At 37.6% G+C, this 26,008-nt stretch overlaps 1 long non-coding RNA gene across 1 annotated transcript; it reads right to left on the bottom strand.

Moving 5' to 3' along the window:
• Positions 1-6,289: 6,289 nt before the first annotated feature.
• LOC140623498 (uncharacterized) lies at positions 6,290-8,546 on the bottom strand. The gene is made up of 2 exons (XR_012023113.1): positions 8,351-8,546; positions 6,290-6,367 (listed from the first exon to the last, which is right to left on the bottom strand). It is a non-coding gene; the product is annotated as an uncharacterized lncRNA (long non-coding RNA).
• Positions 8,547-26,008: the final 17,462 nt, after the last annotated feature.

The raw sequence follows: 26,008 nt of genomic DNA, 5'->3' as shown, positions 1-26,008 counted from the left end.
ACTGCTAGTGGGGTAGTGGGAGAGTACAAAAATGGCATCCACTGGTTCCTCCATCTCTGGAGAGTCCTAATTGTTCCCTGCCCCTCCAGCAGATGCTTTAAGATAAGTAAATGAACCCCTTTCACATTTAGTCTAGGCATTTTCAAACTGCTGCTTTTGCACTGAGTTCCAGGGTGAGTGAGACTGCACATGAACCCTTTGAAGGGAGAATCTCAGTTCTCTACCCTTTGGGTCCCCTGGAAATAAACCCTTTGCTTTTCTAAGTGATATGATCTGGGGACTCATCTCTCTGGCCTAGATACTAGGTGCCTGATGTGGGGTAAAAGCCCCTTCCTCCTCCAGAATAAGCTCCAGACTTGTAAGATCCCTCAGTATTGTGAATCACCATGCTTGGCATGGGGTCGGGGGCTGGGGAGGAGGGAGTTTGGCCAGACTGGGTCTCTGCCTCATCTGCCCATCTTGATGTGGTCCTTTTATCCTTTGTTGTAGAGGAACAGTTTATCTAGTTTTCATTTCTTTTTCAGAAGAAATTGTTCATGTCACTGCAGATTTTGTGTGTCTGTGGGAGGAGGTTGTTCAGGATCTTCCTGCACTGCCATCATGGACTGTCCCCTCCTAGATTTATTCATTCAAAATTTGTACTGCTTCTAAGCAGAATCATGCTAAACTGAGATCATTCAAACACAGGCAATAGTCTAATTTTTAAAGCCCTTATTTTGGTGAAAAATTATAGATTCAAGGTGTTTTGTTACTGCTTCAGAGTATATAAAGGAAAGGATCCCTGGGTGACTCAGTGGTTTAGCGCCTGCCTTCGGCCCAGGGCGTGATCCTGGAGTCCCAGGATCGAGTCCCACATCAGGCTCCCTGCATGGAGCCTGCTTCTCCTTCTGCCTGTGTCTCTGCCTGTCTTTCTCTCTCTCTCTGTATCTCTCATGAATAAATAAATAAAATCTGTAAAAAAAAAAAAAAAAAAGAAAAGAAAAGAAAAAAAGAATATATAAAGGAAAAAGTTTCTGATAACTGATATTTCATTGATTCTCCCCTTAAAAAGCTCCATTTTTGAACCCAATTTCTCACATACTTTTTTAGTTAACATTCATGTAAGTTGTGAGCATGATGCCAAGGAATTCTATCTCCAGAGATGAGTCTCAATCCCAGGTCTAGGAAGTAATGAACTGATAGAAATCTTTTCTTTCTCCATGGTTCAGTTTTATACTTGCATTAATAATGTTTATAATACCACTTCTCATTCAGTCCCAAATCAAATGTCACCAATCCATAGAGGCCTTCTCTAAGCCTCCTCTCTGGAGTATCCCCATCTCATTACTCTCTGTTGCATCACCCTAGTTCTTTCCTGCATAACATTCATCACAACATAGGAGTATTGTCATTTGTTTATTGAATGCTGTTGACTCCTGAGAGTAAGTGACTTGTCACCTGTCTTCATTTCCATATCCCCAGGGCCTAGCACTGGGTTAAATGAATAAGAAAATAAATTAAAATTTCCTGCTACCTGTTCAGTTTCCTTGATCTGGGTCATTATATTGGATGCTTCTCCCCTATTTCTGGTCCCTCCTCAATCAAAATACAGCTAACATGCTTCCTCTTCTCCCAAAAGCTTGTTGTCGTTGTTGTTTTCCTGATTACTCAGTTAATAGATGCTCAGTTTAGAAAACTTGAGGTGGGGACCAAAGTAATATAAATAGATAATTAAAATCATTAGGGTTGATGAATCATCCCAATTTGGTCAACAATTGATGGAATTCCTAGGACTTGGGAAAAACCAGGAAAATTCGGGGCAGGCCAGGATGAGCTAGTTACCCTACACCTAACCTCTCACTCAGTAGTGACTATTAATAATTTATTCTATTGTCATTAATTATTTTATATTATATTATAGTTATTGAGATTACATTATATAATTTTGAATTCAGTTTTTTCCAAATAATTTTATATCATAAGTATTTTTTCACATGATCAAAATTCATTCTTAATATCATTTTAAAAATTGCTTAAGGGGTACTTGGGTGGCTCAGTTGGTTAAGCATCTGCCTTTGGCTCAGGTCATGATCCTGGAGTCCCAGGATCCAGCCCCACATCGGGCTCCCTGCTCAGCAGGGAGTATGCTTCTCCCTCTCCCTCTGCTCCTCCCCCTAGCTCATGCTCTCTCTCACTTGCTCACGCTCTCTCAAATAAATAAATAAATAAAAGCTTTAAAAATCAACAAAATAAAATAAAAATTGCTTAAAATTGCATATTATACTTTAAATGCACTGTAATATAAGACTGAAGACTAAAGACGCTGGAGTCAGGTTGCCTGGGTTCAAGTTCCAACTCTGTCTTGGGCATTTTATTTATTCCTTCTGTGCCTTAGTTTCCTTGTCTCTAATATAAGGGTCCAGAAAGCACATGCTTTATAATATTGTTGTGAGGATTAAATGGGTTTATATTTGAATGTTATTAGCACTAATTGCCTATTTTTCTTGATAGACTGTCATGCAGTGTGATAGAATATTCATAGTACATGAATGTCAGACATTGCTTCTTCCCCTTTTTATCTTTCAGATGACTTACTCCCAAATAAACCTTTGTATTCCTAACTCTCCTCTGCAACTGCTTCCCAGAGGGCCCAGCCAATATAGAAACATTGCTAATTTGATAGAAGAAAAAAAGGCATTTCATTATTTTAGTTATATTTCTTTGATTACAGATGCAATTGAATATTTATCTTTATTAGGCTCTGAAATCTCTTCCTTTGTGAATTGACTGCTCATTTTCTTTGCCCACTTTAATTATTCAGGTCTTAATGTTTTTCTTGTCTGTTTGTATAAGTTATATAATTATGTAAGTTATATTTTACATATTGTATATATAAAAGATAGTATCCCTTTTGTCATAACTTAAGTTTTTGATATACAGATATGCAAGAATGTTGTATAGTCAGATGATGATAAATTACTTTATAATTTTTATCTCTGTTCTAATGCCAATAGAATACATTCCCTTCCAGAGACCAGTCACTTATAATTTATCCTTATTTATTAATAGTTTATATTTAGTCCATCTGGAATAAATTTTTGCATACAGTGTGAGATGAAAATCTAAGTTGATTTTTTTTCAAAACATATGTCCCTAGACCATTTAATGAACAATCTTACCCTTTTTTAAGCAACCTCTAGCCCCAATGTGGGGCTTGAACTCACAAACCTAAGGTAAGAGTCTCGTGACCTACTGACTGAGACAGCTAAGTACCCTCAATCTTACCCTTTCTGATTGATTTGTCATGTCTTTCAATATCATTTATTAAAACTTTATACATGCTGGGTTCTTTTCCTATTACATAAGTTTGTCTTTTTTCTATACATTATACTTGGTAAATTTCTATACTTTTATAATCTGATTTGGTATCTTCTATGTTGAATTTCAATCAATCAGCTTTCTAGGCTTTTGTACTTTTTCCAAAATGCAGTTATGGCACTTCAGATTGTGTGTAGACAGAGTCACTGGACTGGAAAATTGTCATTGCTGAGGCTAGTAGTAATGATGACAATAATACAGAGAATTCTTATAAAGCCTCTACATAAAGGAGGAAAACTAATTTGTGAAGCACAGCAGCTTAAAGCATGATACAAATGTGATTAGAATGCCCTTTTTTTGTGTATAGGAGCCTATCAGTTTCATCCTGTTTTCTAGTGCAGAGCAACCCAAGAACCTAAGGTCCAGAATGTGACAATGACATCATAGGACCTATCAGTGGTGTGTTCTTTATAGTGACATAAAGCAAAGTTAAGAGAACCATGTTTACTCAGCTACTGTGATATTAACATCATCACATATTCTTGGATGGAGGAGGTGGTCAATAATTACAGACAGAAACATGAATGGAAAGGCAGGATCGGGCAGCCTGGGTGGCTCAGCAGTTTAGCGCCACCTTCCGCCCAGGGCCTGATCCTGGAGACCTGGGATCGAATCCCACATCGGGCTCCTTGCATGGAGCCTACTTCTCCCTCTACCCGTGTCTCTGCCTCTCTCTCTCTGTGTCTCTCATGAATAAATAAATAAAATCTTAAAAAAAAAAAAAAGGGAAAGGCAGGATCATAGACAAAAATTGTTTAGTTACTTTTGTTGCCTCTGCCATCATCCTTTCGACAATCTTGGTCAAACTGAGTTTAGAAGGAGCGAGGGAGGGAGAAGAAATGGAGTAGGGGAAGCAGTGGGCAGTGGTATGTTGGCCAGTAGCTATAGGAGGATTCTTACTTGGATCACCTCAGGATAAATACTACAGAGTGGGGGGAGTGGGGGAACAGGTATAAGTGCTGGAAAGGACTGCAGAATTCCTTTGTATCGACAATCACATTGTAGGCTAACTGCAATTGTGTGAATATGTTTTAGTGTCAGAATTTAATTTAGGGTATAATTAACCGTTTGTGACATAATAGGGATCTGCTGCCATTGGATTTCTCTTAACTTCCATAGCAAAACCCTTTTTTTCTTTATCCTTCTTTTCTTCCTTCCCTTCTTTTCTTACTGTTCTTGTGCCTTTTATGTAGATTTAAAATAAATATGCACTTTTCAAGTCACTCATATGTATAAAGAGCAAACAATTCTTTAATGAACAATAAAGCCAGCAAGAGCAAAAATAAACATATAGCTGAGTATTGTAAAATAAGATTGAATCTATCTAAAGACTCTGTGGGATAAAGGTTTTTCTTTTACCCGATTTTTTACCCTACATGAAACAGCCACAATTTTTAAAGACTACTGTGAAGAGTGTCCTTATGAGGAAGTGCTCACCTGCTCTGATTGCCATCTGCCAGCACTCCCACAAGGCTGTTAAGAGTTGACAGACTGTCATGGGGTTGGGCCAGAAAATCATTTTCTGAAACTGTCCATTCAGGACAGTAGCTAAGCTTCACAGTGGATACAGAGTCTTAAGGGTATTCTGTATAAGTACTGACAAGTCATCTGACTTTGAAAAACAGTTGGAAGACGGCACATTTTTATGACAGTAGAAAACTAGTTCAAATTCTAGAAGTAGAGGCATCATCACCTCAATCTGATTCGATGATATAATAATGCAGGGTAAAGAACAAATCACTAAAAACAACAATTACAAGTATTACTTAGAACAATAAGGGCATAGTGGTCCTAGATAAAGGCATTGATTTTGAAAATGAAAATCACAGCATCCTAGAAGAGACAAATTCATGTAGCATCTTGAAAGCAAGCATCTTGTGGTCAAACAGACCCAGATCTGAATCTATTACTTTAGGGATCTGGGATAATGGGTTTCTCTGTCAAGTAGAAATACTAATATTTCTTACCTCATAGGCCTGTTGTAGGAATTAAATGAGATTGGCATGTAAAGTACTTAGCCCAGAAGCTGGCACACTGCAAGTACTCAATAAAACATACTGATTACCATTACTGTTGTTATTTTTCATCGTCATCCTAGGAGAAGAAGCTAGATAGGACTTCTAGTCCATACTTCTGCTTCTAATTTGGATCACATTTAAATACTTACTGAAAACAAAATGAGTCCCGATATTATTTTTAAAGAAATGAAATTACATGATTTTCTACAGAAATTCTTTCTCATTCAGAAATATTTTCTAGTTTTTTCTAAAAAACTGATCATATTGCAACTGAAACCTATTTCTTCTTGGCTATCTTTACTGATGATGGAGAAAGGTTTATCAGGGCACCTGGGCGGCACAGTCTGTTAAGTGTCTGACTCTTGGTTTTGGCTCAGGTCGTGATCTCAGCATCATGAGACTGAGCCCCAGGTAGGGCTCTGCACTCAGTGTGGAGCCTGCTTGAGATTCTCTCTCCCTCTATTCCTTCCTCTCATGCTCTCTCTGTCAAATAAATAAATAAGTCTTTTTTAAAAAAATAAAACTTCATCATTCTTAATAACCTTCTAGATGCTCTATTTAATGAAAATTATGACTTGGTCCTCTCCTTCCTTTCTCACTCCCCTAGACCCCACACCAAACACACAGCTAATTACTCACCACTTTCATTTCTATGAGAGGATATAAAGGAAATAATAATTTTACTACAGTTGAGTTATAGTTGTCAGCATAATAATCACTAATCCTAAACACCAAACAGTAATTTTCAGACCTGTTTTATAGTACAAGAAGGAATTTCTCCGTACCGAGAAGAATAATGGCAAACCTGAGCAATTGAGTGAAGATACTGGATCATATAGAGCAAAATCAGGCAATCCAAAGAAAGCTGAGTTAATGATAATGAGTAACAAGGATCTGGGCAGAGCAAAGACAGGTTCTGATGAAGAGCTTGATTTATTAGAGGTCAGTTTGGTGAAACAATCATATATTTATCTCTTCTTCCTCTTGAGATGCTATTAAAATGACAGAAAAAGAACATAAAAGGAATAATTTTAATACAAAAAAAAAGAAGAAGGGCTCCACTGGTGAACAACAGATTAGAGATTAGATCAGTTTCTGGAAGACTGAAATCAGACAGAGTGATATGTTTAGTGATGAAGGAAGAAAGAAGAAGCATCAGTCTAGACAGAGAGAGGGAGGAAATGTATGTGTATGTGTAAGTATTGAGGATGGGGCAGGGAATACAAGTAAGGAGAAAAACAGTCTGAAGAATATAAGAGAGGTACAAAACACAGATATCCTGGATCTAACAAATGGTAGCAGTGGGCTGTGGGACCAAAAACAGAGGTATTCCCCATGTTCATAGCAGCATTATTTATAATAGCCAAAACATGGAAACCACCTACATGTCTACTGATGAATAAATGGATAAAGAAGTTGTGGTATATACATATAATGCAATATTATCCCACCATAGAAAAAAAAAAAGAGAGGATATCCTGCCATTTGTAACAACATGGATGGACCTTGAGGGCATTATACTAAGTGAACTAAGACAGAAAGACAAATACTGTATGATTTCACTTATATGTGGAACCAAAAAGGAGGGGTGGGCAAAGAGAGAGAGAAATCAGACTTGTGGTTATCAGAGGTGAAGGGTGAGGGCAGGAGGAACAGGAGGAAGGTGGTCAAAAAGTACAAGCTTCCAGTTATTAGATAAATAAGAACTAGGGATATAAAATACAACATGATGACAACAGCTGATGCTGCTGTGTGATATATATGAAAATTGTTAAAAGAGTAAGCCCTAAGAGTTCTCATTACCAAAAAAAAAAAAAAGGCTTTTTTTTCTTTTCTTTTATTGCTTTCTCTTTTTATTGTATGAGATGATGGAAGCTAACTAAACTTACGGTGCTAATCACTTCACAATATATTTAAGTCAAACCGTTATGCTATACCCCTTAAATTTATATAGTTATATATGTCGATAATCTCAATAAAACTGGGAAAAAACATAAATGTTAACTTTATTTTAAAATATTTATTTATTTATTTATTTATTTATTTATTTATGAGAGAGAGTGCATGCAAGAGGGGGAGGAGCAGAAGGGAAGGGAGAAAGAATCTCCAGTCAACTCTGTGCTAAGTGCAGAACTGGAAGCAAGGCTCCATCTCACAACTCTGAGATCATGACCTGAGGCAAAACCAAGAGTTGGAAGCTTAACCAACTGGGCCACGCAGGAACCCCCAGAAGTTCATTTTTTTAAAAGTGTGTTTTCAGAAAAGTTCCCATCTCACGCCTGGGTGGCTCAGCAGTTGAGTGTCTGCCTTCACTTCAGGCCATGATCCTAGGATCCAGGATCGAGTCCTGCCTCGGGCTCCCTGGGGAGCCTACTTCTCCTTCTGCCTGTGTCTTTGCCTCTCTCTGTGTGTCTCTCATGAATAAATAAATCTTTAAAAAATAAGTTTCCATCTCTAGCTTTCTTGAAGAATTTTTTTAGAGTCTATCTTAAAGAAAATGTAGAGAGGTCTCTTCTAAAGAAATTGAGTAAGAGCAATACAAAAAAACCTAACATCAGTAATAGTAGTTCCAAGAAAAAACAGAAAAAATAGAAATAAGGACATTCTCTTTTTTTTTCCTTAAGATTTTATTTATTTAATTATTCATGAGAGACAGAGAGAGAGAGAGGCAGAGGCATAGGTAGAGGGAGAAGCAGGCTCCCTGCAAGAACCCGGATGCAGGACTCAATCCTAGGACCCCAGGACCACGATGCAAGCCAAAGGCAGACGCACAACCACTGAGCCACGCAGGCACCCCTAGCACTGGGCTTTGCAATGACACTATGGGTTGCCAAAAAACAGTGGAATAATATTGTTAAAGTTCTAATGAAAAAATGATTTTGAACCTGGAATTCTATATGCCACCACAAACTATCATCCAAATGTGATATCGACTAAATCCATTTTCAGATATGGAACAGCTTAAAACAATTTACCTCCCATACACCATTTCTTTAAAAATTTCTTGGGGATGTATTCCAGTGAAACATGGGAATGAACCAAGAAGGTGAAAAGAAGTCCCAGGATGACAGCTGTGCATCTGGCCTTGAGGCAGTTCAAACTGGGAAAGATGGATAGAAGGTCTTGCCTGGGGTGCGGGGGAGACTCCAGGAAAAAGCTACATACAAAACCACACCTGATATGTATAGAAATAATCAAAAAGTAAAGGTAAGTAGTATAAGAAAAGGAGGAGTTTTAGAAACTTCATGGGGAAAAACTATACAAGAAAAATATAATCATAGTATAATACCACGTCAATTCATAATTTTCATAGAGTCACAATAATGACATTTTATTGCCTTTTGGCTTTTAGGCCTAACCTGTAGGCAACATATGGAAAATTAAATTGTGACAGAACAGACCATAAATGTTATCAACTGTGACGATGCAATGACAAAGTATAGAAGTTAGTTGGGAAAGAAAGGAGAGGAGAACTAAATGCCAGGATACAGTCACTAATATCCTCATCTTACAAGATGAGCAATGGAGGAAAATACCTACAGTGTATGAAATTAAAAATTAAGGTGTGGTAATACCTTTTAAGTTATTAGGAAAGTGGGAAGTGGTATCACTGAATGAATATTTCATAATGGCTTTTATTATAAAGGAAGCAAATTTTCATAATGTCTAAAATTGATAAATCAAACAATGATAGAAAAAGCACATGTAAAGACATAAAAGCACTACCAGATATTTGTTACCAGTGGTTGATTCTTGAGAATGGAGTAAAGGTGGAATGGATGGAGCAAGGGATTCTTACTCTTAGCCATGTGCCCATATTACTTGAATAAAAATTATGTATAAATAGAATAATAGATTGAAAGGCAAACAGACTGGATTCTTTTTTTTAAACGTATAGTCAGGTGACATGGAATTCGTAAGATTAATGTGTCAAGATAATTGGAAAGAGAGGAAGTCAGAAACAAGGGTAGTTTCTTCAGGGCAGCTGTGACTACAGGATCTCTGGCTGTTCTCCAGAGTATTAGATTTACTTCTCCCATAATGTTGAATTTTCTGGCTTTAAAGGCCTGTCAACTAGATAGATAATGTAATCAATTATCCCTTTGAGGCAGGAATTTATATCAGTACAATAAATTTTAGTCTCTCTGATGAACAAAGGGCTACATCACCCAGCTGAATAGTCAGAGAATCAGACAAATCTGAGCAAAGTGGGCAAGGAGAAAGAATTGAGACAAAGTGCTACTCAGCTGAGGCTCTTTTGATCCTTCTCCAGGATTTAGGACCAGGACCCCAACATGATGTTCCCAAAGACCTTAAAGTCTCTCTGATGAACAGAGTAAGTCATTGGGCTTTGGTGTCCCAAAATCGAAATTTAAAGCCTGTGAATCTGAAGACCTGATTTGGAATGTATCTCCACAGCTTATAATGAAGTTGCACAACAATGACATGGGTGTCAGACAGCCTTGGGTGCAAATACTGACTCCACTTGTAACTAAAACCACAAAAGGCACTTTCCTTACATTGGTCTCTTTGTAGAACGAAAAGAACTATACCCCACAAGATGAGATATTGTTTGGAAAAGTGTTCAACAAATGCTGGTGCTTTATGGCTATTTGTCATAAAGAATGTCATACAATTCTGAAAAATTCTTGCAAATCAAAATACATTTAGCTCAAAATCACAATCAGACACTAGTTAACATGTACTAGGATGGCTATAATAAAAAAGACAGAGAACAACAAATTTTGACAAGGATATGGAGAAATTGGACCCTTGTACACAGCTGATGAGAATGTAAAATTGTGTAGCCACTTTGGAAAACAGGTTGGCAGTTCCTCAAAAAGTTAAGTATAGAGTTCTCATATGATTCAGTAATTCCACCTCTATGTACAACCAGAGAGGATTGAAGACATATGTCCCCACAAAAACTTGCACACAAATATTAATAGTAACATAATAGCCTAATGGTAGAAATAACCCAAGTGTCCATAAACTGATAAATGAACAAATAAAATGTGGTAGCTCCATACAATGCAATATTATTAGGCAATAAAAAGAAATGAAATACTGATATATGTTACAACGTAGATGGAACTTTAAAAACTTTCTCCTAAATGAAGGAAGCCAGACACAAAAAGCCACATATTGTATGATTCCATTTATATGAAACATAAATTTGTAAGATAGGCAAATCTAAAGAAACAGAAAGAAGATTAGTGGTAGCCAGGGCCTGGGGAGAGGGAGTTATGGGAAGTAAATGCTAATAAGTAGAGTTTATCTAGGAGGGGGGAGTGATAAAAATGTTCTGGAATTAGATAGTGGTTGATGATTTCACAACTCTGTGAATATTTTAAAAACACTGAATTGTGTCCTTTAAAAGAGTGAATTGCATGCTATATGAATTATATATCAATAAATCTGTTATAATTTGCATTAACCTTAAAAATAAGTTACAATAAGTTAAAATAAATTAACATTATGTATGTGATATGTGATTTAAAAGAAAAAAGGTATAAAATAAAGAAGGAAATAAGGAGGAAGGAAAAGCTACAAAATTAACCAGGATTGGTTGTTATCACCTCCAAAAGGCTTTGAAACTATTATTCCAACCTGGATCATCATGAGAAGATAAAATTATATTAAAAAAAAGTTGTATGGAAAGGTTTCCAACAAAATCAGAACTTAATTTTTCTTTCTTTTTTTTTTAAAGATTTTATTTATTTATTCATCATAGAGAGAGAGAGAGAGAGAGAGAGAGAGGAGAGGCAGAGACACAGGCAGAGGGAGAAGCAGGCTCCATGCAGGGAGCCTGATGTGGGACTCGATCCTGGGACTCCAGGATCAGGCCCTGGGCTGAAGGCGGCGCTAAACTACTGAGGCACCCCGGCTGCCCAGAACTTAATTTTTCAATGAAAAGAAAGCTAGCTTAAAAGAAAGATTTTTCGGGGTTTTTTCCCTTCCTCCTTTTTGTTTGATTTGGGTTTGAAGTTTAGATTGGCTTGGATTAAATCTGACTAGGTAAAATTTTAAAAATTTAAACAAATTTGCCTAGGTAAAAAAAATTATCTTTTGGAAAATTAATACTTATCAAATATTATTTTCTTTTATATGAGCAACAGCATGCAAGAAGCACAATGTCAAGAAGTATATGGAGCATACAATGGAGCCAGAAAAACTCTCACTTTCTTTAAAATAAAAAAGCTAATTTTAAAATGCTGAGTGTGGGACCTGGAATGCAAAACATCTCAAGGTGGCTTTTGAATGCTTTTTCCTCCCAAGCCCATCACATTCTTTTCTCTGTCTCCAAGTTAAGGCTGGGCAAGAAGGCTCATCAGTTCTGGATGGGATCCAAATTAGATGTGGATTTGTCCCTATGAGAACCTATGATCTCATCAGTTCATGGCTTATATTCAGTTCTTAGAATGCTTATCATCATAACATTATGACAAAACACTGGCAGATATTAATAGGTGTCATTTATTCTAGTCCTTTAAATTATTTTAGAATAAATTATTCCTTTTTTACACAAGTTCTTCTAGGACAAAATTATATAAATTGAAGGTATTATTGTTATAATTTTAAAGAGTCCATCTATCCACAATGGTTTAAATATTTAGAGAATGTTTATAAAGGCCACCTGACTTCTTCCAGCTCTAAGGAGGGTCTAATTACTATGTAGCTTTGAATCCCCTTTAACTTGTTCTCTGTTTTCTTCAGAAATTGAAGTTCAGAGAAGTTAGGCAAATTGGTTAAGGCAACACAGTAATGGTTGGACTTATTTAAACTCCAGGGTTTTTTTTGCTCCAAGTTCATTGCTTTTTCTCAACACCTTCCAGTTGGCTCACATTATTATAGCTTTTTCTTTGGACTCTTTGAATTCTTGGCAAAAGATTTTAAGAAAATATGCTCTCTTAATAGGCAAAAAGAAAGATGTGTATTTCCTCACCTAACTTAAAAGGAGGAGGGTTTATACTAGTTAGGTGCAAAAACACATGCAATCATGGTAGATTTAAGGAGGAATAAATAAGTGATTTGGTGTTATAATTAGCCTACTATACAAAATCAGATTTGAGACTGACTCTTGAGTGATTTATTTTAGTCTTTTATTTAAAGCAACCCTTATTTTTAGATTGTTTGATTAACAGCCAAATTAGAAGCTCAGCAAATTTCTGGGTGGGCAATTTTATATTTCCAGATTTGGAAATGCCCTTGTATATCCACTATTCTCTAAAAATGAAACCAGGGGGATCCCTGGGTGGCTCACAATTTGGCGCCTGCCTTGGGCCCAGGGCATGATCCTGGAGACCCGGGATTGAGTCCTGCGTCCCGCTCCTTGAGTGGAGCCTGCTTCTCCCTCTGCCTGTCTCTGCCTCTCTCTCTCAATCTCAGTATATATATAGAGATCTATATATAGATCTATAAATAGATCATTAATAAATAAAAAAAATAAAATCTAAAAATGAAACCAACCCTTCTTCAGAATACTGGTCTCAAGAGAGATCATCCAGCAGCATCCTAAAACCTCTAAATACACCAGAACAAATTCAACCATATTCAGAAATAAAACCGAGGTCTACACATCGTATTAGATGACTCCAATGTACTCTCCCTGCTTAGGCTAGGTCTTTTTTTTTTTTTTTAAGATGTTGTTTATTTACTTGAGAGACAGAGCAAAGCAAGAAAGCACGAGCCAGGGGGAGGTGGAGAGGGAGAGGGGAAGACAACTCCCCTCTGAGCAGGGAACCTGACTCAGGCTCAATCCCAGAGTCCTGGGATCATGACCTGAGCCAAGGGTAGATGCTTAATGACTGAGCCACCCAGGCGCTTCTAAGCTAGTTATTTTCTATTTATCAATAATTAGCTGCCTCAGAAACTTATCAAGCAGAATATTCCTTCTCTCCTTAGCCATTTTTGGCTTAAGCCATAAATCATAGTGTGAGGCTAATGAAATTAGCTTAAAAAACCAAAAACCAAAAACCAAAAAACAAACAGCTGGGCAGCCCGGGGGACTCAATGGTTTAGCACCGCCTTCAGCCCAGGGCGTGATCCTGGAGACCTGGGATTGAGTCCCACGTCGGGCTCCCTGCATGGAGCCTGCTTCTCCCTCTGCCTGTGTCTCGGCCTCTCTCTCTCTCTGTGTCTCTCGTGAATAAATAAATAAAATCTTAAAAAAAAAAAAAACAGCCAATGGATTTAACAGTTTCTTGTACAAAATCATGAACTTTAGCTCGCAAAAATTGAGCTCAGAGAAAAAAGCAGTGCTCAGATGGAACTGGAATAGCGCCAGAAAGAAAGGCAAAGAAGCCCTACCAAAGAGCAACTTGGTTACTTCGAGGAACCCAAATGTGAGAAGAGAGTAAGTAGTAAAAGTCTCAGCTAGGCCACCATAAGTTCCTTGAAGACCAAACACAAGAATGGTACATGGCCTCACTTTCTGATGGCTTGTAGTTTCATATCCCGCCACCCACACCTCCCTTTTGAGATAAGAATATACAATGTACACATAGTTAGGATTTTCCTTAGGTGGGGAGAATTAAATTCCATTGAATGCAGGGTTGAGAATATGACTATTCTAAGCCAATTTGTGTATTTTTATTCCTTGGTCACAATAATTGGTTGAGGCCAATCATTACCAACAACTGTAAGTTCTGGAACTTCTCTTTGAGATTTTTTGTGGGGGAAGACTGTCTCTTTTGTTGGATTTAGATATATGAGGGAATCTAGAGCTTCCAAGAGGACACTGTGTGGAGCCTCAGCCTCAGCCTGGAGCCAATACAGTAGAGAGTAGAGCTCAGAAGTGGACACAGAGGGAAGCTGAATTCCAAAAGCACTGGTTGACCCTCAAATTCTGCTTCAGCTGAAAACTCTGGATTTTTCAGTTGTAGAGGCCAATAAATTCTCCTCTGTTAAACTAGTTTTGAGTCTTCCATCACTGGCAACAGAAAGAGGCCAAACTGTTACACATTTCATTTACACAAATGTCTTTGTGTAAACCATAAAATATAAATGATTCATATTTTCAACCATTTTATTGGAAGATAATTTTCAGAATGTATTGAAATAGACCTTGTTAGATATATATCCAGGACAAACAGAAGCAATTATGTACTTCGTAAAATATGAAACTGTGCAACATTACTTTGTTGCTCCAGAGCATTATTACAAGTAGAAGTCCCACACATGCACATCGTTGATCACCACTGGGACCACAAGTGAATTTGACCAATCTGAGGTCAGCAGTGCCCAGACTGTCACACGCAGAGAGTTGTTTATTTATGTAAGCAGTCAGAATTCAGTAATTAAACTGAGTAGTAGATGATGTTTCACTTCATAAGCAATGTAAATCAATTTAGAAGTGAATTGCCGTGATCAGGGATTAATAATATAATAATAAGGTTATGCCAAAAGAAAGTTTCAGTGGAAAAGACCAGAACATTTGATTTGGCTCATGAAAAAAAAAAAAGCAGAGTCTTCTATTGGCTTCATGTAGGACTTTTTGTTTTAAATCCTGATTGCTCTGAAGATAACACCACGGAATAGAAGGAATCTGTAGCACAATCACAATTTAAATTGAGTTAGAGAATAAGAACAACTATTGACTCACATAACTAGAAAGAAGGCAAACTTTAGGGTCAGTTGAGCCAAAGGTTTGTAAAATCACCAGGGCCGTTGCTTCTCATTTTTTTGTAATTCCCTTGGTTGTGCCCTCCTTCTTGTAGTGGTTTTTCAGTTGGGCTAGTTTTTCCATGGTGGCAAGGTAGCTATTGGCAGCTCCCAGAACCCAAATTTTCTCATTTACACTGGAGGATAAGGGGCTTCCTTTCCTTCCCATCATAAAATCAAATTCTTACACTTCACACTGCGTGGACTTTCACACCTCTGAAATAAGTTACTATGGCCAGGGAAGCAATGAACCATAGTAATTTCAGACCTGGGAAAATGAGCCTGTGCCTGAGCCAATAACAGCCAGAGAAGAGATGAATTCTCACAACACATGTATCTACCACCATTGTTGCCTATTTTTGCCTTTTATTTTCCCAAGATTATTTCTGATATATCATAGCATGCTTTTCCCCAAAGCAATAGCCTGGTGTATTAGGGCCTTTGGCCTTATTTTAACACATCAAACTTCTATTTCAAAGATACTGATTTTCATGACCATATTTTTTTGGCACTATCATTTGGACCACATTCAAATGAATGCTTAGATGGCATTACTATTAGATACTAAAAACATTTTAAGTCATAATAATAGCAAATGTTAAAACAAAGACAAAATAGAGTTACAAAACTTTGAAGCAGACACTTTCGGTGTCCTGGATCGTGTCTCCTAAGTCCACTTCAAATTGTCAGTGACCGTCAACTGACTCACTGCAAACACCACCACTAGTCATTTCCATTCTCTATCTCAGGGCCTTCTTTGAAATCTGAAGCCACAGGTACCTAGTTGGTCCATTGGCAAGCAAAACCAGGAAATACAGCAAGTAAAAATTCCATAAATCTTTGCTGAATGAGTGAATGCTAGAATATAATGGATTGTTATGAAACTATCTTGTCAGTAGATGAACTGCAGGGTTCTTGCTATGCTCTAAGGGGCATACATGTTTCCAGAAAAATTTTCTGCAATGATTGAAAGGTTCTATATCAGTGCCATCCTATATAAGCACTACTACCCACATGAGCACTTGAAAAGTGGCTACTGTGAGAAAATAACTAAATTTTAAATTACATTTAATTTTAATTAATTTGTACTTAAATTTACATAGCCACATGTGTCTCAAAGCTACCATATTGGACAGTGCGAGATAAAAAGTGACAAGTACTGCCACAAAAGTCCTCCTTATTACTTGCCACACTCAGCTGGGGGAAGTATTTTTGTAGTAACAGTTGGTGGATACACAAAATCATTAGCCTAGCTGGAAAACCATATGGCTTGGGTCAGCCCTATGCCAAGTACTGTATAAGGCATTTCTTTTAGAAATGTACTTTACATTTCTTTAGATCTTGACTTAAAGTCAAGATCTAAGCAAAAATAGGTAGGTGGAACCAAGAACCCTGTGTAGTTACTTTGGTCTTTGTTTTTGATGAGCTTGAACACAGACTTCCAGTGCTGGATTCCCTGTGTTGGCTTAGATTAGATAGGTAGAGGAGAGGGTGATTTAGAAATGCATGTGACATTTAAAACCCAGTGCTTTCAGATCCATTTACATTTAAAGAAGAAAAAAAGTGCTGCTTTAAAACAACCATTCACATCTATGAAAACATCTTGCAAAATCCAAGAACCATCGGGAGGAGGCAACGTGCTTCTTCAAACCAATTTCCAAGGGCACACTTTTAAAATCTAGACTTTACAGCTATGGCTTTTACTCTGAGTGAACTGAGTTGCTACTGGAGGATTTTGAGTAGAGGACTGACAAAAGAGACTGAACTTGTTAAAGCTCCCTGTGCTACATCCGAATCTCCAAATACTACCCAGCCCTGTATTTCCCATTGCTTTTTCTGCCAATCTGGCAGGAAATCTTATTTGTGCTCTACCTACTGGGCTTACTTCCTCTCCCTCACCATTTATACGATCTGTTCCTCCATCTCTGCTTCCAGACCCCTCCTTAGCCAGGTGGGCTGTTCTACCTGCTGGCCCAAGCTTCACCCTTCTTGTCTACTCTCTCACCTGCCAACAGAGCCAGACCTGGCTATCACCCTTAATGTCAACCAAGTGTTAACCATTTATCATCTGAAAGCAGTATTGAGCTTTGTTTATATTTGACTTGAATGGAGTGGTCACCTTTTTGTCAGAGATCCCCAGCCCAGAGTGACCCTCTCCCATACTGGTATCTTGACTCTGTTGATTTTTGTCACCCTTGCTTTTTACCTCTACAGTCTCTGCTTCATAGGAGGTTCCCACACTTTTTGTTATATGAATCACTGCCTTTTGGTTATTACTGAAAAATTAATTCTAAGAATCTGGAAAATACTAAGGGGGCTAACTGGGAAATATATAGTTAGCTAGTTTTACAAAATTACAACTACATATATCTTGTATTTGAATTCTGCTTTTCTCACTTCATATTACATAATGAGCATTTTCCCAACTTATTAAATAAATGATTTTTAGTGGCTCCATGGAATTCCATTGTGCATTTGTATCATTATTTAATCAATCTCCTACTTAAGCATTTTTATTATTTTCAGGTTTTTTTTATCATGTTAAAACAAATGATCTACACATGGATATCCAAAGAGATCTCTGACAATTTCATTCTATTCAATTCCCAAAAAGGGAATCACCGGATCAAAGCATAAAAACATATTTAGGGCAGACTGAGACTCTTTAAATGAAAACTCCAAATCCCAATGGGAGTGAAGAGTCATAGAAGATTGTCTAGTCCCTCAGGTTCCCCTGACCATGGGCAGGAAAAAAAAACTAGAGTGGGGAGGGGGGTATGTTTTAGAATAGAACCCCCACCCCCCCACCCCCCGCTAAAATGTTTTACCATTTAAACTGATTTCTAAAGACCTGCACCTGCCAGAGCATGTTAATCAATGTTGATGAAGTAGCTTCAGCTATCAGGGATGGCAGATGGGTAAACACACCTGGTCTCACACATTGCTAGCTTCAAGTTCTCCTTTAAAATGAGCAATGGGCACTAGGCACAAATGTAATCATCTTCTACATCCCTCTTTCAGCCTCACAGTGAGACATCAATTGACCTTTGCTCCGATTCCTAATTAAATTCTGAAATTACACCAAATCTGAAGAGCAGCTATTCAATGGAAATGAGAAATCTGTAAAGCATTAATACCATATAGATCCAAGAAGGTGGGAACAGCAAATTGCTCAGGTACTTGCAACATCAGCAAAACAAAGAAAGTAGGATTTTATGCAGACCCATCACAGCTGACAACTAGGAGTGATTTTTTTTCTTGAATTTTGTACAACAATCATCTTCCGAGCGATTAATCTCCTACCCATACATATTAATCCTCAAAATACATATACACCTGTGATGTAAATCAAACTACCTCTTTTTCAGATAAAGCAAGGCAGACAGATTATTTCTTTTGTCTCAAATAATCTATTTCCTTCAACTTTTATTTGAATGCCTCCTACAAGCCAAACTTTGTGTTCTGTTGGGAGGTCTGAAAAACTGATTAAGACAGGCTCTCTGACCTTGAGAAAGGCAACGTCTAGTCATGGAAGCAAAATTCTGATAATGTGCCCAAGCATACTTGGAGAACAATAAAAGCAGCAATATATTGAGAAGGAAGTAAGCTAAACAAAGCCTTGAAGTCAACTTATGTGGATAGGCAAAACCTATGTATGCAATAGGATTCTGATAACTGAAAAAAATGATATAAATGTGGATCTAATGCACAAATTCATTCTCACTATTGAACACTAAAGATGCATTAACACCCAAATCAAAGCTCATAAAGATGACTAACTATTCTTTGGATCTTTTTCAATGTAATAATTACTCTTCATAAAAGCTCACAGTAAACATCAATTTCCATGTAATTAAAATCAGTGTCTTTGTTCACATAATAGGATAATATTATGTCACTCAAGATGCTTGCAAAGAAGGACAGATTGAAATGGGCAGAGCTGTTTCCAATTACAAATGCCTTAGGAAAATAGTCAGTGCTAGATACCTCAGTAATAGAGATCACAGTGGGTTATCTAGATGCTTCCATTTCCCTGCTCCCTTTTCTGTCCTCAGATCTTCCCCATTTGCTATTTACTCCTTTCACCTGGACCTGAAGAGTCAGAAAGGTGAGGTCAAACATCAGTGTTGCTACTCCATAGCAGTTCTAATGGAAGGGTTCGATAGAAGATAATACTGAAGGATATAAAATAATATAATGTTTGGAAATTTTCAGGGAATTTTCATTATTTTTTATACTTCCAGATCTTTGTTTTTAAAAGTTTAATTATTTACTTGAGAGACAGAGCATGCATGTGCATGCAAGAATGACTGGGAAAGAGCAGTGGGAGAGGGGGAGAGGGAATTCTCAAGCAAACTCTCTGAGGAACATAGAGCTCCACAAAGGGCTCAATCCCAAAATCCTGAGATCATGACCTGAGCCAAAATCAGGAGTCAGAAGCTTAACAAGCTGAGTGACCTGGGCACCTCTGATACTTCCAGGGCTTTTTACCTGAAGACTGAGAAGTTAGTTATTGCTGTCACTAAATATGAATAAGCTTGAGTTTTCTAAAATTTTAAGAATGTCTAATCACTATTCAAATGTAAGCTGCTTGTCCTACATTTTTAGAGGAATCCAGAAAATCCACAGTCCATACTTAGCTTCAGAAAATTGAATGAATGTCATGTCACAGCTTCAGAAAATTGAATGAATGTCACTGTCATGGAACATTTTCATGCAATAATGGTCTCCCTGCTGCTGGATAGCTGCTGAAGCAAATCCACTGATGAGAAATGAGGAAGTGAAGCAGTGTGTATTTCCAGAGCCACAAACACTGACCCCTTCAAGGCATTCAATTGCTCTGACTTTGTTTCTATTATCGGGAAGTGAGTGACGAAGAATGAATCATGGTAAGTCAATAGATGTGCTCGCCTCGGCGGCCCATATACTGAAAATGGTTAGTCAATAGATCCTGGTGGGATCCACAGATGCTTTTGCATCATACCCTTACTTGAGGGCTGCTGTCCAAAAGGCTGTCTTACAAAGCAGAACCATAGACAGAGCAGCACTCCTGCCAGTGAGAAGGCAGTCTGCTCTGGCTGTATCATCTACTTTACATTATTGATCAATTTTGATTCATCTTCATTTCTGATGCTGTCTCTGGTTGAAGAAACGGCTCAGCAATTTGGAATCACATAGCTATCTGAATCAGCTGTCGCAATACTGGTATAAGAGTATCATCTATAAGCTGACACTTCTTATTGTGCTGGATCAAAGAGTTACTATGTCACACATTGATTGCTAAGATTTAATGCTCTATGATTCAGCTGTTCATATCTATCCCATGGAGCCATTCACTTCCTGCTGGCTGGAAGTCCATCCAAGAAGACAAAATTCCTGTCTCAGCATTATCTTGTAAAGTAAAATCTGGAGCATGTGCTTCTAATTCCTACTCCATTCACTTTACGATCTCTGTAAATCTTTGTAAAAAAGGATTCCTGTAAAAAAGGAAGGGAATGCATTTCCCTACATTGTTGAACTCTGACTTTATAATAGACCTACAGCACTGTCACAAAATTTTAATATCTTGAACACAAAAAGAAAACACACTCCCCAAATCTTGGGAGTTGGGAACAAAAAGACTTCAAAAGAACTAGTTTAGCAAATTCTTATATTTAGCTAATTCACTAGCTGTTCCCATTTCCTTTCTCCCTTGCTACATAGCCAGTATGTGCTTTTCTCAGCATCCCTTGAAGCTGGTATAGCCTTGTGACACTGTTGGCCAATGAAATGTAAATTAATGTATGAGCTTAAAAACTTGCTAAAAAATTATCTTGGAAAGAAGGAAGGGAGGGAGGAAGGGAGAAAGAAGGAAGGAAAGAAGGAAAAGTAGAAAGAAAAAAATCCTTTCCCTCAATCCTGCATCTCTATATATCCTTCCTCTCACCATCAATATTCTGGAAAGAGTACACACCCCATAGTAAACAATCTCCCTGAATTGACTTAATAGCACTAATTTTCTCCTGTCTAAGCTTTCACTTTGGGATCTATCCCATTCCTTAGAGTCCTACGCTTGTGGGAAGCCGATCCTATTCCCAAAGGTTGTTTCATACTCCTTGCTAAAGTGATTAGCTTCAAATGAACAAGTTTAGGCAAATTTGGAATCTCCTGGTCATAACAGGTCAGGAACGGGAAGGTAACTTTCGGTTTTCTCTCTCTTCTAAGAAAACCTCTAAAAGGCCACCCACATGTTTTCTCTTTCTGGATCTTTGGAGTCATTGCTGCAGTCATTTTGTCACTAGGAAGGAAACTAGGCTTGAAATAAACTAGCATTATAGAACGCAGAATTGCAAGGTGAAAACAAAGTTTTTATTTTATTTTTACTTTTTTATTTATATAGTCATGATAGAGAGAGAGAGGGAGAGAGAGGGAGGGAGAAAGAGAAAGAGATGCAGAGACACAGGCAGAGGGAGAAGCAGGCTCCATGCCAGGAGCCTGACGTGGGACTCGATCCCCGGACTCCAGGACCACGCCATGGCCCAAAGGCAGGCGCTAAACCACTGAGCCACCCAGGGATCCCCTGAAAACAAAGTTTTTAGATGACACCGTTGAAACTAACTTCTGTTCTCCTCTGAACTTTTCAGGTGTGTGAGGCAATGAACTCCCTTATAATTTGAATTCAGTCTACTGTGACTAGACACCATTTTTTAAAAATTCCACACCATAGCACCTCTTAAATATGTTCTTTATCTGCCTCCTCTCTTTTCCCAATTGTCATTGCTCATGTTCAAGCCTTATAACTAACTCTTCTCCTTGATTTTACAATATACTACCTAGAAAGTTTAATTTCTCTTCCATTCAATATGTTGATTACACAGCAACCAATTTCCATTTCAATATGGAAATCTGACCATCACAGTTCCTTGCTCCAGACTCTTCATGCATTCCCACTGTATAAAGATGAAATTTAAATCCCCAATCCTATTATACACAAATAGGAGTTTGAAATCTTACTTGGATTATTGGATCTTCTATATGATAAATAATAAATATGATAAATATATGATAAATAAAATAATAATCATTAAAAAAGTTGACTAAGCCCTTTAGGTGGCCTCTCCATGACACTTAGTCCCTGAGAGATATTTTCATAACTGTAGCAGATATTACTTTTGTCTTCCTAGAATACTTTCCTAATCTACTCCTTTTTTTTTTTTAATTGTGGCCCAGTTTTTTTCTCCCAAGAATTTGACTTTTGAGCAAATACATTTAGAACCTACATGAGTAATCTGATGTAAACATGATTGATAACCACATCTGTGAGCTCCTGAGGCTAGAAATCGGAAGCTACCTTGTTTCTTGTCCTTTCCAAAGCTTCCTAAAAGTTTGGTGGTTCAGTTCTTCCTTCTATTTTGTAGCCTACCTCTAGTATCTTTCCAATAAACCCCCCTTACTTGTTATGTTAATCAGAAATGGGTCTATTTCTTGTAATCACAGAATTTTAACTCAGAGTACTTTGATATATGCAAATTTATGGCTATCACACTACCATATAATGTAAAAGGAATATGTATTATTATTGATTTATAAGGCATGCTATTTCCCACCATGCCAGGAAATACATAGCCCATCGCTTGACATATAGAAGAGAAAGAATATTTGAAGAATGAGTGTACTTCTGGAGGGGAGGAAGATAGTGGCAGAGTAGGACCCTAGGCTCATCTTATCCCACAAACACAGTAACTCTCGATTATCCCAAATACCCCAGAAATTAACCTAAAGACTGACAGAAGAAAGGGATGAGGCCACATCAAAGAAGGTAGGAAATGCATAGATTTGGTTTAGGGGAGAAAAAGATCACGGATACTACAGAGGGCAGGGAGCTGTAGTCACAGAGAAGGGTGAAAGAGGAACACAAAAGGGAACTCACAAGGGAAATGTTTCCCCAAAGCCACTGGCTTAGAAAATGAGAAGTGCTGAATTTCATGATTCTTGCAACCTTAAAGCTCCAGGCTTAAAGCTTGGACTTTTAAAGGTCAGCTTGCTTGCCTAGGATAGAGTCTTGAGGGCATTGTGCTTCTCCTGGAGAGGAGGCAGGCAAACTACCCAAGGACAGACAGCATGGAAACCGTAACCTGAAAATCGCTTGGGGGCACAATGGGGGAGATTATTCACTCTTCTCAGAGCGCATGCCTGAGAGGCAGTATTCTAGGAGATGCTTCTCTAAGAACAATATAATATGCCATTTTCCTCCTCCACCCTTCAGCATAAACACACCCACCTGATGAAAGTAGCTGAGCATGGACACTGGCTGCCTAACTTGTTTACACCAAACCCCATCCCCCTGTGCTCTGCCACAGTTGCCCTTCTAAGCCAATATTGTCTCAGTCCCAGCATGGCAGGCCCCTCTGCCAGAAACCAGCACAAAAACCTGCCCACACCATGTCTCCAGACCAGAGAGTTCTGCAGGGCTTCAGTTCTGGTAGAGTTGGTGTCAAGTCTCATTTCACAAGCAGACCAAAGCACACCTAGTTAAAACTTGCCACATTAAAAAAACAAACAAACAAACAAACAAAAAAAAAACCTTGCCACATTTAGGCAAGGGATAAAATAGTCCCACAAGGAGAGCCTCTGTAGATGACTGGCCTAAAGGATAGAGTGGCCACAACACAATAGCAGAGTATATGCAGCACACTCCAGAAACATTCCCTGAAGCACCAGATCCTGGGCACTACATGACCTCTTCTTCATAAGGCCATTACTTTCAGGACCAGAAGACATAACTGGCTGTTCTAATAGAGAGAAGAAGGCAGAGATTAGAAAAAAATAACAAGAGAGAGGAATTTATCCCAAATGAAAGAACAAGATAAGGCCATGGGCAGAAATTTAAGCAAAACAGATATAAGTAACATATCTGATAGAAAAATTAAAGCAACAATCATAAGGATATTCACTGGGCTTGAGAAAAGAATAGAAGACATCAGGGAGACCCTCACCACAAAGATAAAAAGGTTAAAAAAGAAACAATCAGAAATGAAGAATGCAATAAATGAGATTGGAAACAGACTTGATGTAATGAACAGCAGGTGGGAAGAAGCAGAGGAATGAATCAGTGACCTAGAAGACAAAGTAATGGAAAATAATGAAGCTGAACAAAAGAAAGAAAGAAGAATTATAGAACATAATAATAGACTTGGGGAATTAAGTGACTCAATTAAGCAAAATAACATTTGTATAATAGGAATCCCAGATGAATAAGTGAGCAAGGGCAGTCCAGGTGGCTTAGCAGTTTAGTGCTGCCTTTGGCCCAGGGCCTGATCCTGGAGACCCGGGATGTCAGGCTCACTGCATGGGGCCTGCTTCTCCCTCTGCCTGTGTCTCAGTCTCTCTCTCTCTCTCTCTCTCTCTCTCTGTCTCTCATGAATAAATAAATTTAAAAATCTTTTTTAAAAAGATTTTAAAAAATGAGATTGAAAAGGGGACAGAAACTTCATTTCAAGAAATAATAGGAGAAAACTTCCTAAATCTGGGAAAGGAAACTAATATCCAGATGAGGAGGCACAGAAAAAATCCCATCAAAATCAACAAAAGCAGACCAACACCAAGACATATTGTAATTAAATTTGCAAAATAAAATGATAAAAAATCTTAAAAGCAGAAAGACAAAAGAAGTTTTAACATACAAGGGAAAACCCATAAGCCTTGCTGGAAATTTATCAACAGAAACTTGGCAAGCCAGAAGAGAGTGGCATGATATATTCACAGTACCAAATAGGAAAAATCTGCAGCCAAGAATCCTCTATCCTCTATCTATTCAGAACAGGAGAGATGAAGAGTTTCCCAAACAAACAAAAACTAAACGATCTTGAGCTCATCAATAAGCCTGCAAGAAATATCAAAGGGAACTCTTTAAGTCCAAAGGAGAGACTAAACATGATAAAGACCAGAAAGGATCAGAGAAAACCTCCAGATACAATAAGAAAACAAGTAATAAAATGGCAACAAATGCATATCTATCAATAATTACTTTGAATGTAAAGGGACTAAGATGTTCCAATCAAAAGATAAGGGTGTCAGAATAGATACAAAGAAAAACCCAAGATCCATCTATATGCTGCCTACAGGAGACTCATTTTAGACCGAAAGACAACTGCAGATTGAAAGTGTGTGTGTGTGTGTGTGTGGGTGACATTTATTATGCAAATAAACATTAAAATAAAGTCAGAGTAGCAATATTTATATCAGACAAATTGACTTTAAGACAACGACTAAAGGTATTATATAATCAAAAAGAGGACAATCCAACAAGAAGATATAACAATTGTAAATATTTAGGCAATCAACATGGAAACACCCAAATATATAAAATAATTCATAAGAAACATAAAGGAACTAATTGGTAATAACACAATAATAGTATGGGACTTCAACACCTCACATCAATGGATAGATCATCTAAATAGAAAATAAGAAAGGAAATAATGGCTTTCAATGACACACTGAACAGATGGGCTTAACAGATATATTCAGAACATTCCATCCTAAAACAGCAGAATACAAAGACTTTTCAAGTGCACATGGAACATTCTCCATAAGGTATCACATATTAGGCCACAAAACAGGCCTCAACAAATACAAAAAGATTTAAATGATACCATGCACTTTTTCTGACTACAATACTATGAAACTAGAAGTCAACCACAAGAAAAAAATTTGGAAAGACCATAAATACATGGAAGTTAAACAACATGCTACTAAACATCAACCAAGAAATCAAAGAAGAAATAAAAACTTACATGGAAACAAATGAAAATGAAAACACAATAGTCCATAACCTTTGGGATGCAGCAAAACCTGTCCTAAGAGGAAAGTATATAGCAATATAGGCCTACCTCAAGAAACAAGAAAAATCTCAAATAAACAATCTAACCTTATACCTAAAGAACTAGAAAAAGAACAATAAACAGAATCTAAAGCCAGCAGAAGGAAGG

This window comes from Canis lupus, chromosome 33 (assembly GCF_048164855.1).
Source record: "Canis lupus baileyi chromosome 33, mCanLup2.hap1, whole genome shotgun sequence".
Lineage (NCBI taxonomy): Eukaryota > Metazoa > Chordata > Mammalia > Carnivora > Canidae > Canis > Canis lupus.
The sequence above is the reverse complement of the archived record's forward strand: the minus strand, read 5'-3'. Positions and strand labels throughout refer to the sequence as shown.